This window comes from Canis lupus, chromosome 11 (genome assembly GCF_003254725.2).
Source record: "Canis lupus dingo isolate Sandy chromosome 11, ASM325472v2, whole genome shotgun sequence".
In the NCBI taxonomy this organism is placed as follows: Eukaryota; Metazoa; Chordata; class Mammalia; order Carnivora; family Canidae; genus Canis; species Canis lupus.
Window position 1 is genome coordinate 60,215,907 of NC_064253.1, and position 15,250 is coordinate 60,231,156.

A 15,250-nucleotide genomic window follows, 5' to 3' on the forward strand; every position below is an offset into this window, starting at 1 on the left:
GGCATGACATTAGTATTTGCCTTAAATTTATTTTCTAAGATATGAAATTAAGAAATCCAAAATGTACTTTTTTCTTTTTACAGTATAAAAAGGAAAATGATAATCCCTAGAATAAGCTTCTCTATATAGATGCTGCAAAAGAATATCTTCCTCTCTGTTTTTTGTGTGTATAATACAGTATAGATTTTTATAGTATGATTCACCAGGTGCACTTCAATTTCAAAATCTAAAACTTATGAAACATAGTTTTGAATTAGTATTTTTATTTATTTTTTTTTAGTATTTTTAAAACGTGTGATATTTACAAGAAGGGAAATCACTTTTTAAAATTAATATACAATAAATGTATAAGCATGTATAATATTATTAAATAAGTGCCTGAAAGGAATTATGGAAATTGGTTTAAGAATGCCATGATGCTTTTCAAGTAAAATATTTATTGAAGTTTTTCAGGAATGAAAGTCTGTTCTTAATAATGATCTTATTATATCTTAATATCTTAAAACATTTATTTTTCTCAAATGCTTCAAAATTAATAGACTAAAACTAATATCAGCGAGAATAGAGGACCAAAATCAATGAAATATATCTTCAAATTGTTCAAGCAAAATAACTGAAAATCTAGAATTTTGTACCAAACTGAACTATCTTTTGAGGGGCAAAATAAAGACAGTTTCAGAAAAAATGAAAATATTTTTCCACAGACAAGAAAGAAAGAAATTGTGCCTAGATGAAATGGAGTGAAAAAACAATTGCAAATAAAGAAATTGGTAAATATGTGAGTGAATCCAAACTGTCACTGTAAAAGAGAGTGAAATGAAAAGAAAGAGAGAGCACAAGAGACTGCATTTGCAATTAGGGTACTTAAAAATAAGGTAAAAATGAAATAAATAATATGGAAGACGATGGGAGGTTAGAAATAAGAGATCAATATTTTAAGATCCTTCATATTTTTCAGGAGGCTTGTAGAGATATTAAGTAGAGATTATGTTAAGTTAAACAAACAACTTAAAACATTATAGTAATCATACAAGGGTGTTTGTATCACTCTGCACTCAAACGGTAAAGAATGTTTTTAAATACAACAAAATATGTTTATAAAACTGATGATGCTGATGCATTAGAAAAAGAACCAAGTTTCAACAAATACCAGACAATTAATATCATTCAAACCATAATCCATGACCATACTGCAACATTATTTCTCTGACATTGGCCGCCATAACATCTTTCCAGATATATTTCCAGAGGTAAGGGAAATAAAAGCAAAAATAAGCTATTGGGACTACATCAATATAAAAATAATCTGTACAGCAAAGGAAACAATCAGCAAAACTAAATGACAACCTATTGAATGGGAGAATATATTTGTAAATAGTATATCCAATAAAGGGTTAGTATCCAAAATATATAAAGAACCTATACAACTTAATACCCCCCAAAACTCAAATAATCCAATTTAAAAATAAGCAGAAGAGAGACCCCTGAGTGGCTCAGTGGTTAAGCATCTGCCTTTAGCTCAGGGCATGATCCTGGGTCCTGGGATGAGTCCCACATCAGGCTCCCCACAGGGAGCTTGCTTCTCCCTCTGCCTCTCTGTGTCTCTCATGAATAAATAAATAAAATATTAAAAAAAAAAACAAGCAGAAGAAATGAACAGACATTGTTCCAAAGAAGACATACAGATGTCCAACAGACACATGAAAAGATGCTCAAAATCACTCATCATCAAGGCACGCAAATCTAAACGATAATGAGGTATTACCTCACACTGATCAGAATGGCTAAAATAAAAAATATAAGAAACAAGTGTTGGCAAGGAGGTGGAGAAAAAGGAACCATTGTCCGCTCTTGGTAGGAATGCAAACTGTTGAAGTCAATGTGGAAAACAATATGGAGGTTCCACAAAAAGTTAAAAATAGAACCACCCTACAATCTAGTAATCATACTACTGGTTATTTACCCCCCAAAATACAAAAACACAAAATCAGAGGGATACATGCACCCTGTTTATGGCAGCATCATTTACAATAGCCAAACTATGGGAAAAGCCCAAGTGCCCACTGAAGATGAATGGATAAAGATATCAGGTGTGGTGTGTGTGTGTGTGTGTGTGTATGTGTATGTATGTATATTGTATATATATAGCAGCACAAATGTCCATCAGCTGATGAATAGATAAGGAAATGTGTGTGTACACACACATATATATACCACAAATAACATATATATGTTCAAATATATGAATATTGTTCATATGAATGTCAAAAATCATATTATATGATTATATATAATATATAATATGAATATTATTCACATGAGTATATATTCATATATATATGAATATTATTCACCCATAAAATAGAATGAAATCTTGCCATTTGCAATTACTTGGATGGAGCAAAAGCGTATAATACTAAGTGAAATAAGTTAGTCAGTGAAAGATAAATACCATATGATTTCACTCATATATAGAATTTAAGGTAAAAAACAAACAAAGGGAAAAAAAGACAGAAACAGACAAACCAAGAAACAGATTCAACTATAGAGAACTGACAGCTATCGGAGGGGAGGACAGGAGACGGGGATGGAGGGATGGATGAAATAGGTGATGGAGATTAAGGAGTGCACTTGTCATGATGAGCACCAGGTAATGTATGGAATTGTTGAACCACTATAATATACACATAAAACTCACTGTATGTTAACTAACTAGAAATGAGAGTAGAGATGAAATAAATAAAATAAAACAAAATAAATCAGTATTGATAAGAGACACTCCAAAAATGTCTTTAAATGTGGAAATGTTGAAACATACTTTTAAATAATTGACAGGTCAAAAAAAATCATGACTGAAATTTCAACATATTTATAAGTTTATGATAATAATACAATTATCAAAATTGGTGGAATGAAGGAATTTACAGTCTTAAATACATAAGTGGGAAAATAAGAATGATTGAATATTAATACACTAAGAATCCAATTCAAAGATTTGTAAAAAGAGGAAATGGAAAAGTCTTAAGGTAGGTGAAGACTGAATCAGTAGTTTAAAATTTTACCAGGCCAAAGCAATTTCCCTGGTTAGTTCTAATATATTTACTAAGAAAAGGTAACCTCTCCCATAAACAAATTGTTTCATAAAATATAAAATTGGGGTTGGAAAGTCCTCCGACTCTTAGGACTGATAGCTGTCAGTTTGCCATTGTGAGTGTATATCAATACTACAAAAAGTATGAAGTTGACTAATACCACTTACAGTTATACTCCCAAGGAGATATTTATAGTTACTCATGAAAGCATAATTTATAAAATAAACATGTTATAATTTATAAAATAAACAAATATCAATATGGGAAATAATAATTACATTATAGTTTCCTAGAACCCAGGATTTATAGGAGAACAAGTAAAATGAACAAGTTCTAACTAATCACTTTGTTAACATTGAGCATCTTCTTTGAGTTTCTTTTCGCTGCTTTTGTTTTAATCTGTAAAATAAAAATATCAATGTCACAAAATGAAATGAAGAGAGTAATAAAGATTTCAATAGAAAGCATAACATACATGACAGCTCCTATGTGATATAACACTCATCAGAATCTAATGTTCTTGGGGCTCCTGGGTGGCTCAGTCAGTTAAGCAGCTACCTTCAGCCCAGATCATGATCCCAGGGTCCTGGGATCAAGCCAGCCCTGCTGTCTCCCTGCTCAGTGGACAGTCTCCTTCTCCTTCTCCCTCTGCCTCTGCCCCTCAGTCCCACTCATGCTCTGTCAAATAAATAAATAAAATATATTTTTAAAAAAGAATCTGATGTTTTCATATCTGGGAAACAGGTATCACGGACATTCCCTGAAAGAGGAATAGGGATGGGATACATGACTAGAAAATTTTAAGTAAATACTTACTAAAATCTCTTTAAAAATGAGAAGAGAAGCTAAATAGGAATGAGGAATAAGCAATCCAGAGGCTCTAGCTCCCACTAGAGCTAGAGTCTCATAAAGGACACTCTAGTAACATGAAATCTACCAGCACGTCTCATTCCAAGATAATTACAGGCTCAGGACCATTATTAATTTAAAAAAACACCATGAAATAAAAAGTATACTGAGGCAGACTGTTAAGTTTTAACTTTTCACTATTTTCAGTTTTTATTTTGTGCTGCGTTGGAGCTTCAGATGACTTCAAGCTAGTAGAAAAACTGGGGAGTGTATTTTTTAATATCCAGTGTGTTTATATAGAAAGAAAATCATCTTGAATAGTAAGCCTGTTTCCAGGAACACTATTAGGCTATCTTGAGAAGTCAACTTAGGATGTTTTTTGGAGGGAATTTCAATATGAATAGTGCTAATTTCCCGGAAACTATGTGTCTGTCAACCTCCATAAGAGACAGAGGGACATTTAAACTTAGATCATACAGTGACTTTGGGAAAATTCTAAACCATATCCTGAAAGACTTAACAATGGACAGATGAGAAAATAGGCCCCCAGTGTTTGGACACAGCCTACAAGACCTTTGCATTAATGCTCTGGCCCTTAGTATAATATTGAGGATAAATAAAACATAAAAAATTATAAAGATTCTGCAAAAACAATCAATAGTAGTCAAGCAAAGCCAAAACAGATCAAAAAGTAAATTAATTATTCAACCTGTAAGTATATATGGCAACTTGTGGAGGCAGAGAAATACATTGGAGAGCGCTAGATAATGGGTATTCACTTGGAAAAGGAACTTCACGAAAAAAGACATGTCACAAACTAAGTGCCACAAGTACCTAAAGCTAAAAGACGTTTCAGTATATACCAATGAAAGAAACCAGCCATATTTAGTAATAAAAACCCAAAACATATAGCAAAAGGTCCATAAATACTTCCTTCATAACATTTCTCTCCAACTACAGCTGTGAGGCACAGGATTATTCAAACCAATAGACTTACAAACCCTATTTTAGAAAATCATTGCACTTATTAATAAGGTTTTAAAATATCATTGATATTAGAAGTCACTTTCAAATGTAAAACATAAAGTTCACTAATATATCTATAAATGGGTATAATGGATATATCTTAAACTCACATTTTACCAATAGAAACATTAAATAAATTCATACTAGATTTAATATTGAGCTACTCACAAATCTTTCCTGCTACTTATTCTAAGAATAGCAGCAAAAGAGGCTAATACAGAAATATCAAGACATGTTGACAAACTCAAGAAGAGGCATCCAGTCTTTCTTCTTCCCCACAGAATCTAAACCAATGCTCAACAAATACGAGGTGCTTAACAATATTCACTGATATGAGCAGGATACTTGTTAAGGGACATTTTAAAAATTTAATTGATATTTTATCATTTATTTATATTAATAATAAAGCAATTAACAAAAGATAGTAATTCATCTTTACAAAAGTCTTCCCCTCAATATATAATCCTATGGAAAAAAAAAAAAAAGAATTGTAAATTAACTCCAAACCTACAGCTTCAGGTACAAAACTCAAAAATTACAACAAAAATAGCATACTTTGAGATTTAAAAGTAGTCTATACCACCATCTAGTGGCCTAAGAATATAACAGTACTAAGAAAAGTACTTAACCCATGGAATGTCACCCAAATACAAGCATGCATCTAGAGTTTATATGTAGTCAGTCACTGCCTTTGAACTCAGTTGGGACAGCATTGGTTCTACCTCTCTTGCTTCCTTCTCAGATCTTCACCAGCCTGACCTTTGAACAGAACCATGAAGGAATACCATCAAGTGGACTGATACCTTTGCCACCTCCTATAATTTCCTCTTTAACTAATAGCTATTTGTTACATGAGATGCAAAAATGCATCTTTATACTAATTAAACCAAATGAGCAATAATTAAAAACTGGTCTGAAAAACTTTATTCACTGTGGTTAAGGGTATAAATTTGTAAGACAATTTGGCATTGTATAGTAAAGCTAACTATATTAATATTTTATGATCCAGCAATTTCACTCCTAGGTATATAAATTAGATCAGTGGTTCATAATCTCCAATATACAGATCTCCTAAGGGGTTTAGGAATAGAGTTCAGAAGGCCCGATAACATGGATTTTAAAAAAAAGTTGCACCTTTAATGTCACCAACTTCTAACTAAAAATAAGCATTTCCTTTTAATATGAATGTAAGCAACAAATTACAGTATTTTTTGTATTATATTATTATTAGCAAGATTGGAGACTTGGTAACCAATAAAAATCATAGATATTGTCAAATTCCTTAACAGATCTAAATTTCTTATATGCTTATCACTAATTTAAAATTATATCTCATGTCTACTGAGAAATCTTGCTATTTAGTACCCTAATAGAGAACTATATCTATTTCTTTTTGAAGATTTGCTTTTGTTTTCCAGCTTTTCTGAGATATAAGTGACATTTAACATTTTCTAAGTTTGTTTTCTTTGTATTTGTTTCTTTGTAATTTATTTTCTTGGTAACCCTATTCATTTGTTATACATTTCAAAATATCTGGAAAGTATAGACTCAGAAGATTTCCAAAGTGTTTTAAGATACAGAAAGGTTTAGAATGCCTGTTCTGAAAAAAATACTTCCATTGGAATCAAGAGACTTCTACAAAGAAAAACAGCTTTGTCCATAAAGTCAAATGGATAAATAAATTAAGATATAGAATAATGGGATGCCTGGGTGGCTGAGTGGCTCAGCTTCTGCCTTAGGCTCAGGGCGTGATCCTGGGGTCCTGGGATCGAGTCCTGCATTGGGTTCCACACAAAGCGTCTACTTCTCCTTCTGCCTATGTCTCTGACTCTCTCTGTGTATCTCTCATGAATAAATTTTAAAAAGGGAAAAAAAGGTATCGAATAGTAAAGAGCAGAAAAATCAATTTTTACTACAACTATATTAATGTGATTTTCAAAAGCCTAAAGTTAAAGCTAAGAATCATGTAACAAAATAATAAATATAATCTGATCTAAAGAAATGTCTAAAATAGACAAATGAAAATAATATTTTGTGTAGTATTAATTACAAATGTAAATTTTAATGATATCAATGTAATGATTAACACAAAATTCGAGATCATAGTTAATTCAGGGAGATCAGGGAGGGTGTTATAGAGAAAATGGTACTAGGAAATAACATGAGCTTCTACGTTGCTGGAAATATTTTATTCCCCAAGTTTCATGGCAGGAGCACAACTGTTCATTTTATTATTTTCTTTAAAGTGTGGATATATTACAGATACATTAAATATACTTTTGTACTGAGATGCCTGGGTGGCTCAGTTGGTTGAGTGGCCAACTCTTGATCTTTGGCTCAGCTCATGATCTGAGCATGATCTCAGGGTCATGAGTTCAAGGCCCCCTTCAAGTTCCATGCTTAGTGGGGAATCTGCTTGAGATTCTCTCTCTCCTTCTCTCTCTGCCCTTCCCCCTGCACACACTCTCTCTTTCAAATGAATAAATAAATCTTTAAAAAATAAATGGTGGGCAGCCCAGGAGGCTCAGCTGTTTAGCACCGCCTTCAGTCCAGGTCATGATCCTGGAGACCTGGGATCGAGTCCCATGTCAGGCTTCCTGCATGAAGCCTGCTTCTCCCTCCCTCTGCCTGTATCTCTGCCCCCCTCTCTCTCTCTCTCTCTCTCTCTGTATCTCTCATGAATAAATAAATAAAATATTTAAAAAAATAAGTTATTTAAAATAAATAAATAAATAAATAGTAACCTCAATAAATTCAAAAATTCAAAGTCATACCATAGATCTTATCTGACAGCAATGCTTCAGAAGTTAAATAATATACTACCAAACAATGAATGAGTCAGCCAAGAAATGAAAGAAGTTATTTAAAAATTACATGGAAACAAATGAAAATGACAATACAACAGTCCAAAATCTCTGGGATGCAGCAAAAATAGTTCTAAGATGGAAGTTTATAACAATACAGGCCTAATTTAAGAAGAAAAATCTCAAATAAACAACTTAACATTACACATAACAGAGTTAGAAAAAGAAAAATAAACAGACACCAAACCCAGCAAAAGGAAGGAAATAATAAAGATTAGAACAGACATAAATGATATGGACGCTAAAACACACACTCATACACACACACACACACACACACACAAACCAAAAAACTATAGAACAGATTGATAAAATCAAGAGCTGGTTCTTTGAAAAGGTCAACATAATTGAAAAATCTCGGGCAGCCCGGGTGGCTCAGCGGTTTAGCGCCGCCTTCAGCCCTGGGCGTGATCCTGGAGACCTGGGATCGAGTCCCACATCAGGCTCCCTGCATGGAGCCTGCTTCTCCCTCTGCCTATGTCTCTGTCTCTCTCTCCTCTCTGTTTCTCATGACTAAATAAATAAAATCTTTAAAAAAAAAAAAAATCTCTAGCCAGACACATGAAAAGAGAGAGAACAAGAAGACCCAAATACATGAAATCACTAATGAAAGAGGAGAAATGACAATCAACACCACAGAAATACAAACAATTATAAAAGAATATTATGAAAACCTACATGCTAACAAATTGGACACCTCAGGTGAAATGGACAAATTCCTAGAAATACATAACCTACCAAAACTAAAGTAGGAAGACACCGAAAATTTGAACAGACTAATTACCAGCAATAAAATTGAATCAGCAATCAAAAAACTCCCAAAAAACAAAAGTTCAGGACTAGACAGCTTCACAGGTGAATTCTACCAAATACCAAAAGAAGAGTTAATGCTATTCTTCTCAACCTACTCCAAAATATAGAAGAGGAAGGAAAACTTACAAATTCATTCTATGAGACTAGTATCACCATGACCAAAACTAGTTAAAGACACCATAAAAAAAATAGTACTACAGGACAGTATTTCTCATGAATACAGATGAAAAAAATCTTCAACAAAGTATGAGCAAACTGAATCCAACAATACATTAAAACAATCATATACCATGATCAAGTGGGATTTATTCCCTGGATGCAAGGGTAGTTCAATATTTGCAAAACACCATCAATGCGCTGAGTGAAGTAAGTCAGTTGGAGAAGAACAAACATTATATGTTCTCATTCATTTGGGGAATATAAATAATAGTGAAAGGGAATATAAGGGAAGGGAGAAGAAATGTGTGGGAAATATCAGAAAGGGAGACAGAATGTAAACACTGCTAACTCTGGGAAACGAACTAGGGGTGGTAGAAGGGGAGGAGGGCGGGGGGTGGGAGTGAATGGGCGACGGGCACTGGGGGTTATTCTGTATGTTGGTAAACTGAACACCAATAAAAAATAAATAAAAAAAAAACACCATCAATGCGATACATCACATCTAGACGAGAAAGGATAAAAACTATATGATCATTTCAACAGACGTAGAAAAAGCATTTGACAAACTACAACATCTATTCATTATTTAAAAAAAAACCTCTCAACAAACTAGGCTTAAAGGGAACATATCCAACATAATAAATGTCACTTATGAAAAAAGCTCACATCATCTGTAATGGGGAAAAACTGAGAGCTTTTTCCATCAGGTCAGGAACAAGACAAGAATGTCTACTCTCACTATTTGATTCAGCATAGAACTAGAAGTCTGGGCCACAGCAATTGAACAACTAAAACAAATAAAAGGCATCCAAATTGATAAAGAAGAAGTAAAATTCTCATTATTTGCATTGACATGATACTATCCATAAAAAAACCCTAAAGACTCTACCAAAAAAATTACTAGAACTATAAATGAATACAGTAAAGGGACAAGACACAAAATCAATGTACAGATATATGTTACACTCCTATACACTAATAATGAAGCATTAGAAAGTGAAATTAAGAAAACATTCCCATTTAAAATTGTACCAAAAAAATATCTAGGAATAAACATAACTAAAGAGGTGAAAGACTTGTACTCTGAAAACTATAAAATACTAATGAAAGAAATTCAGTATAATACAAAGAAATGGAAAGACATTTCATGCTCAAGGATTGAAAGAACAAAAATATTGTTAAAATGTCTATGTTAAGAACGCCTGGGTGGCTCAGTGGTTGAGTGTCTGCCTTTGGCTCAGTGGGTGATCCCAAAGTCCTGGGATTGAGTCCCACATGGGGCTTTGTACATGGAGCCTGCTTCTCCCTCTGCCTGTGTCTCTGCCGCTCTGTATGTGTGTGTCTCTCATGAATAAATAAATAAAATCTTTAAAAACAAAAAATGTCCACGTTACCCAAAGCAGTTTACAGATTTGAATGCAATCCCTATCAAAATACTAACAGCATTTTTTTACATAACTGGAACAAACAATCCTAAAATTTGTATGGAACCACAAAGGACCTGAATAACCAAAGAAATCTTAAAAACCAAAAACAAAACTGAAGGTATCCCAATTGAAGATTTCAAGTTATATTACAAAACAGTAGTAATTAAAACAGAATGGTATTGGCATAAGAATAGGCACATAGATTTTTTAAAAAGGATACAAATACAGAAATAAATCCACAATTACATGGTCAATTAATAGTCAACAAAGGATGAAAGAACATAAAATGAGAAAAGGAGTCTCATCAACAAATGGTGTTGGGAAAACTGGACAGTCACATGAGAAGAACGAAGCTGGACCATTTTCTTTCACCATACACAAAAATAACTCAGTGGATTAAAGACCTACACGTGAGAGCAGAAACGATAAAGACCCTTGAAGAGAGAATAGGCAGTAATTCTCTGACATTGGCCATAGCAACATTTCTCTAGGTAGGTCCCCTGAGTTAAGGGAAATAGAAGCAAAAATAAACTACTGGGACTACATCAAAATAAAAAGCTTTTAGCAAATGAAATAATCAACAAAACTAAAAGGCAACCTACTGAATGGGAGAAGATACTTGGGAATAACATATCCAATAAAGGGTTAGTAATCCAAAATATATTAAGAACCCATACAAATTAACACCCTAAAAACAAATACTCCAATCAAAAGATGAGCAGAAGGCATTTCTCCAGACACCCAGATAGCCTACAGACACATGAAAAGTTGCTCAACATCACTCATCACGAGGGAAATTCAAATCTAAACCACAATGAGATATCACCTTACATCTGTTAGAATGACTAAAATCAAAAACACAAGAAACAACTGTTGGCAAAGGTGTGGGGTAAAAGGAACCGTCTTTCACTGTTGGTAGGAATGCAAACTGGTGCAGCCAATGTAGAAAACAGTATGAAGTTTCCTCAAAAACTTAGAAACAGAACTACTCTACAACCTAGTAATCACACACCTGGGGGTGTATTAGCCTCCCAAAATATAAAAACATTAATTCAAAGGGATACATGCACCTTATGTTTTGGCAGCATTATTTACAATAGACAAATTGTGGAAGCAGCCCAAGTGTCCATTGATAGATGGATAAAGAAGATGTGGTATGTGTGTGTGTGTGTGTGTATATATATATATATATATAGAGAGATATAAATGGAATATATATATATAATGGAATATTATTTAGTCATAAAAAAAGAATGGAACCTTGCCATTTGCAATGACAATGGATGGAGCTAAAAGGATAATGCTAACTGAAATAAGTCAGAAAAAGAAAATACCATAGAGTTTCACTCATATGAGGAATTTAAGAAACAAAATAACGAGCAAAGGAAAAAAAGAGAGAGATGAGACAGACTCTTAACAATAGAGAAAAACTGATGATTACCAGAGAAGTGGATGGGGAGATGGGTGAAATAGGTGATAGGGGTTAAAGAGTACACTTATCACGATGAAATTAAAAAAATAATAATAAAGAAAAAATAAAAAATTAATTAAAATAAATGGTAGACTGAATTTGTTTCACAATCTGCCTTTAAACCCTGGCTGAGCCACTTAATAGCAGTGAATTGGGAGACGTTAATGAGTCTTATGTTTCTCACTTATAAAGGGAGATAAAGCTTAACCTACAGCATTTTGAGGATAGTGAAAGCCTGTGAGAAATTAAATAGGAGATTGTCTTAGGCACCTAGTATCATTTAATGTTCATCTATCTCTAAGTTATAGCTGTGAATTTTACTCCTATCTTGTAAGCATTTTCCTTTTAGAAATTATTCTTGGAAGTTCTACCTTTCTGCTGGCTAGAAGCAATTAATGATGAGGTTCCAGGGGATGGCAAAACCACAAAGTGAAAGAAGCTGTGCCCTTAATTCATCAGCATAGAAGAGCTACTTGCAAACTAGCAAAACTCACTTGATTCTTATAAAAAAATGAGTCATAATACACTTTAGTGTTAATTTGTAGAAACAAATTAGCCTATGCTAATTAATATATTCCTGAAAGATACTACTGAATATTGAGATCTCTGGCCTCATCTCCTCAACTTCAGGAACCTGGCAACAAAGATTATACCTCATAGATGGGACACTGAAAGTTTCTTTGCAGGGGAATCTCACTAGATAAGAGAAATAACTGACAGACAATAATAGTTGAAGTGAGGGAGGTCCACTCACAGTCCAGTCAGATCACATTACAGTAAATCCCATTACTTACCAAGACCTACCCATACTCATATAGTTTTCATTTCTTTTGTCTCACTCCAAATACAAGCTTATAGACAAAAGTTGTGAAACAATAAATTTTTCATAATTTAAGAGTTTCTAGATGAGAGGGTCTACTGAAATAATGGATGAAAAAAAAAACTTATTCCAAGGCATATTACTGAAATTTCAGAAAATCAGGAAAAATGAGAAAAACACAAAAGCTTCCAGAGAGAAACAAGTCACATACCAAAAACTCAGGAGAGTGGCATACATATTTTACGAGAAGCTATAAAGCAATGAAGCATTACCTTTAAAAATATGGGGAAAAATGATTTCTAATGTAGAATTTTATACCCAACCAAGCTATAAATTAAGAGGATTGATAAAGACATTTTTACTGATAAAGTTCTCAAAAGTTTAATTCCCATATACCCTCTCCTAAAATTAGGAGTTAAAAAGACAAGATCCTAGAAACAGAAGGTCACAAACAAGGTAAATGATATTAACCCCAGGACATTAGTGAGAGGAAATCCCCGAAGTAGTAGCATGCTACCTTAGAGAACAAGAATAACTAGTCCATACTGCAGCAAGAGAACAAAGAACTCCCCAAAGATAACTCTATTAAGATGAAGCTGATTAGATGATTCACAGGTTTAATCACATGGATGAAAAAATGTATACTTTTGGCAAAGAATTTGGTGATTAGTAAGGGATAGGTATAAAGAATACAACAGAAACAAGTGAAAGAGAGAAAAATAAAATAGTCACCGTCCTATGGATGACAATTATGGGTTTAAGCCACATAGCAGTACCTCAAACTAGTAGATGATTTCTCTTGTAAAGTCCAGAGATAGGGGGTGCACTGCTCCTGGCATGGTGTTCCCCGGTGTCAGAACCTAGGCTGCTTCTCCCTTGTTCCACCATCTCCAGCATGTGGCTTCTATCACACAATCCAAAAGCTTATCGGATTACGTCCACATTTCAGCATGCAGAAATAAGGGAGGAGGAGGAAAACACTCCTACACTGCTAGGATCACTTATGGTAGGTTATAAGTGCATTAAACACAGCTCACTGGCCAGGACTTAAGTCACATGACTGCACCAAGCTTCGTCGGTTCTACTGCTAACTTTTTAAAAAGAGGACCAGGGTAAACAGCCAACAGTCTCTGCTACCTCCAGCAATTTCTATTCTTCAGATCTTACTTTGTTCTTCCTCATAGTATTGCTTAATCTCTGACATATTTTCTCTTCAGGTGTTTATTTCCCGTAACCTTTAAGTTCTAAGAGGACAAGAACTCTCTTTTGTTCCCTAGTGTCTGCAAATGTGCCTGAAACATAAAAGAAATTTAATAAATAGGGGATGAATGAGTTGTTAATTCCAGAGGGGATAAAGCCTAAGAAAATAAATTTAAACATTAAAGATCCAATCTGGGTACAAAGATGATGCTTTGTTTTGTCAACATCAGTTACAAATGGACGCGCATCATCCAGGAAAACTGACTCTTCCTCTCTGGAATTACAAGTTTTAAAAGCCTACTTTCCTCTGTAGATCACTGAAAACTCTTTCCACTAGCCATAGCTAATTCCCTAGTCCTAATAATGTAATATGACATTACTGTCCGCAATAATGTAATTAACAAGAATGTTAATGTCAATATAACGTAGGTAACGTAAATTAGTCAAATCAATTAACTTTTTAATGTAAGCATTAGATACGGAAACATTAAAATTGTTTTTTAATTGTATTTATTTATTAATGAGAGACACACACACAGAGAGAGAGGCAGAGACACAGGCAGAGGGAGAAGCAGGCTCCATGCAGGGTGCTGGATGTGGGACTAGATCCTGAGACTCCAGGATCACGCCCTAGGCCAAAGGCAGGCACTGAACTAAACCACTGAGCCACCCACGGATGCAAAACATTAAAATTTTGATGGATTGGTACTTAAGAGACTGGAATCCTCTTGTTGCATAAAAGTCAACAAATTCTATCTATAACTGAAAAAAAAGAAATAGCAGAATGTGCCTATTATTTAAAAATATACAGACATTAGAAGAAACAGCTTGAAATGTTGAAGGGGTTATTTTGGTGACCAATAACCAGAGACTAGATCAGAAGTCAGCTGTTAACCAGAGACAGGGACTTCTGTGGAGGCCGAGAAAATTAAGGCCATTCCACTCAAGTTTAGCGTTAGCACAAGTATAGCCATCTCAGGCCCCTGTGAATAAGAACTGAACTTTACAGGAAAAACCGCAGAACACCCTTGACAGAGAGTCCCATATCAGAATGAAAACGGAGCTCAGAACCCCCTTGACAGAGGCAGTAAGTCCCCTATTGAAATGCACACAGAGCTTAAGAAATTCTTCCACCCTTTCTGAAAATCCCCTAGACCAGCCCATAAAAACCGAGCTGTAACCCCCTTCGGGGTCCAAGTCCCTGCTCCGCTGTGTCGGGTATGCTTGGACCCAAGCTCGAGCTTGTTAATAAGCCCTCATGTACTTGCATCGGTGTCGGCTCCTTGGTGGTTTTCTCAGATTCGCAATCCTGGGCACAACACTACTAACTAGATCAGAAGTCAGCTGTTTGCTTTTAAGGCTTACAGAATTACCTAGTTTTATTTTTTTTAAGACTTTATTTATTCATGAGAGATACCCACACAGAGAGAGAGAGAGGCAGAGACACAGGCAGAGGGAGAAGCAGGCTCCATGCAGGGAGCCTGATGCGGGGACTCGATCCTGGGACCGCGGGGTCACGCCCTGGGCCC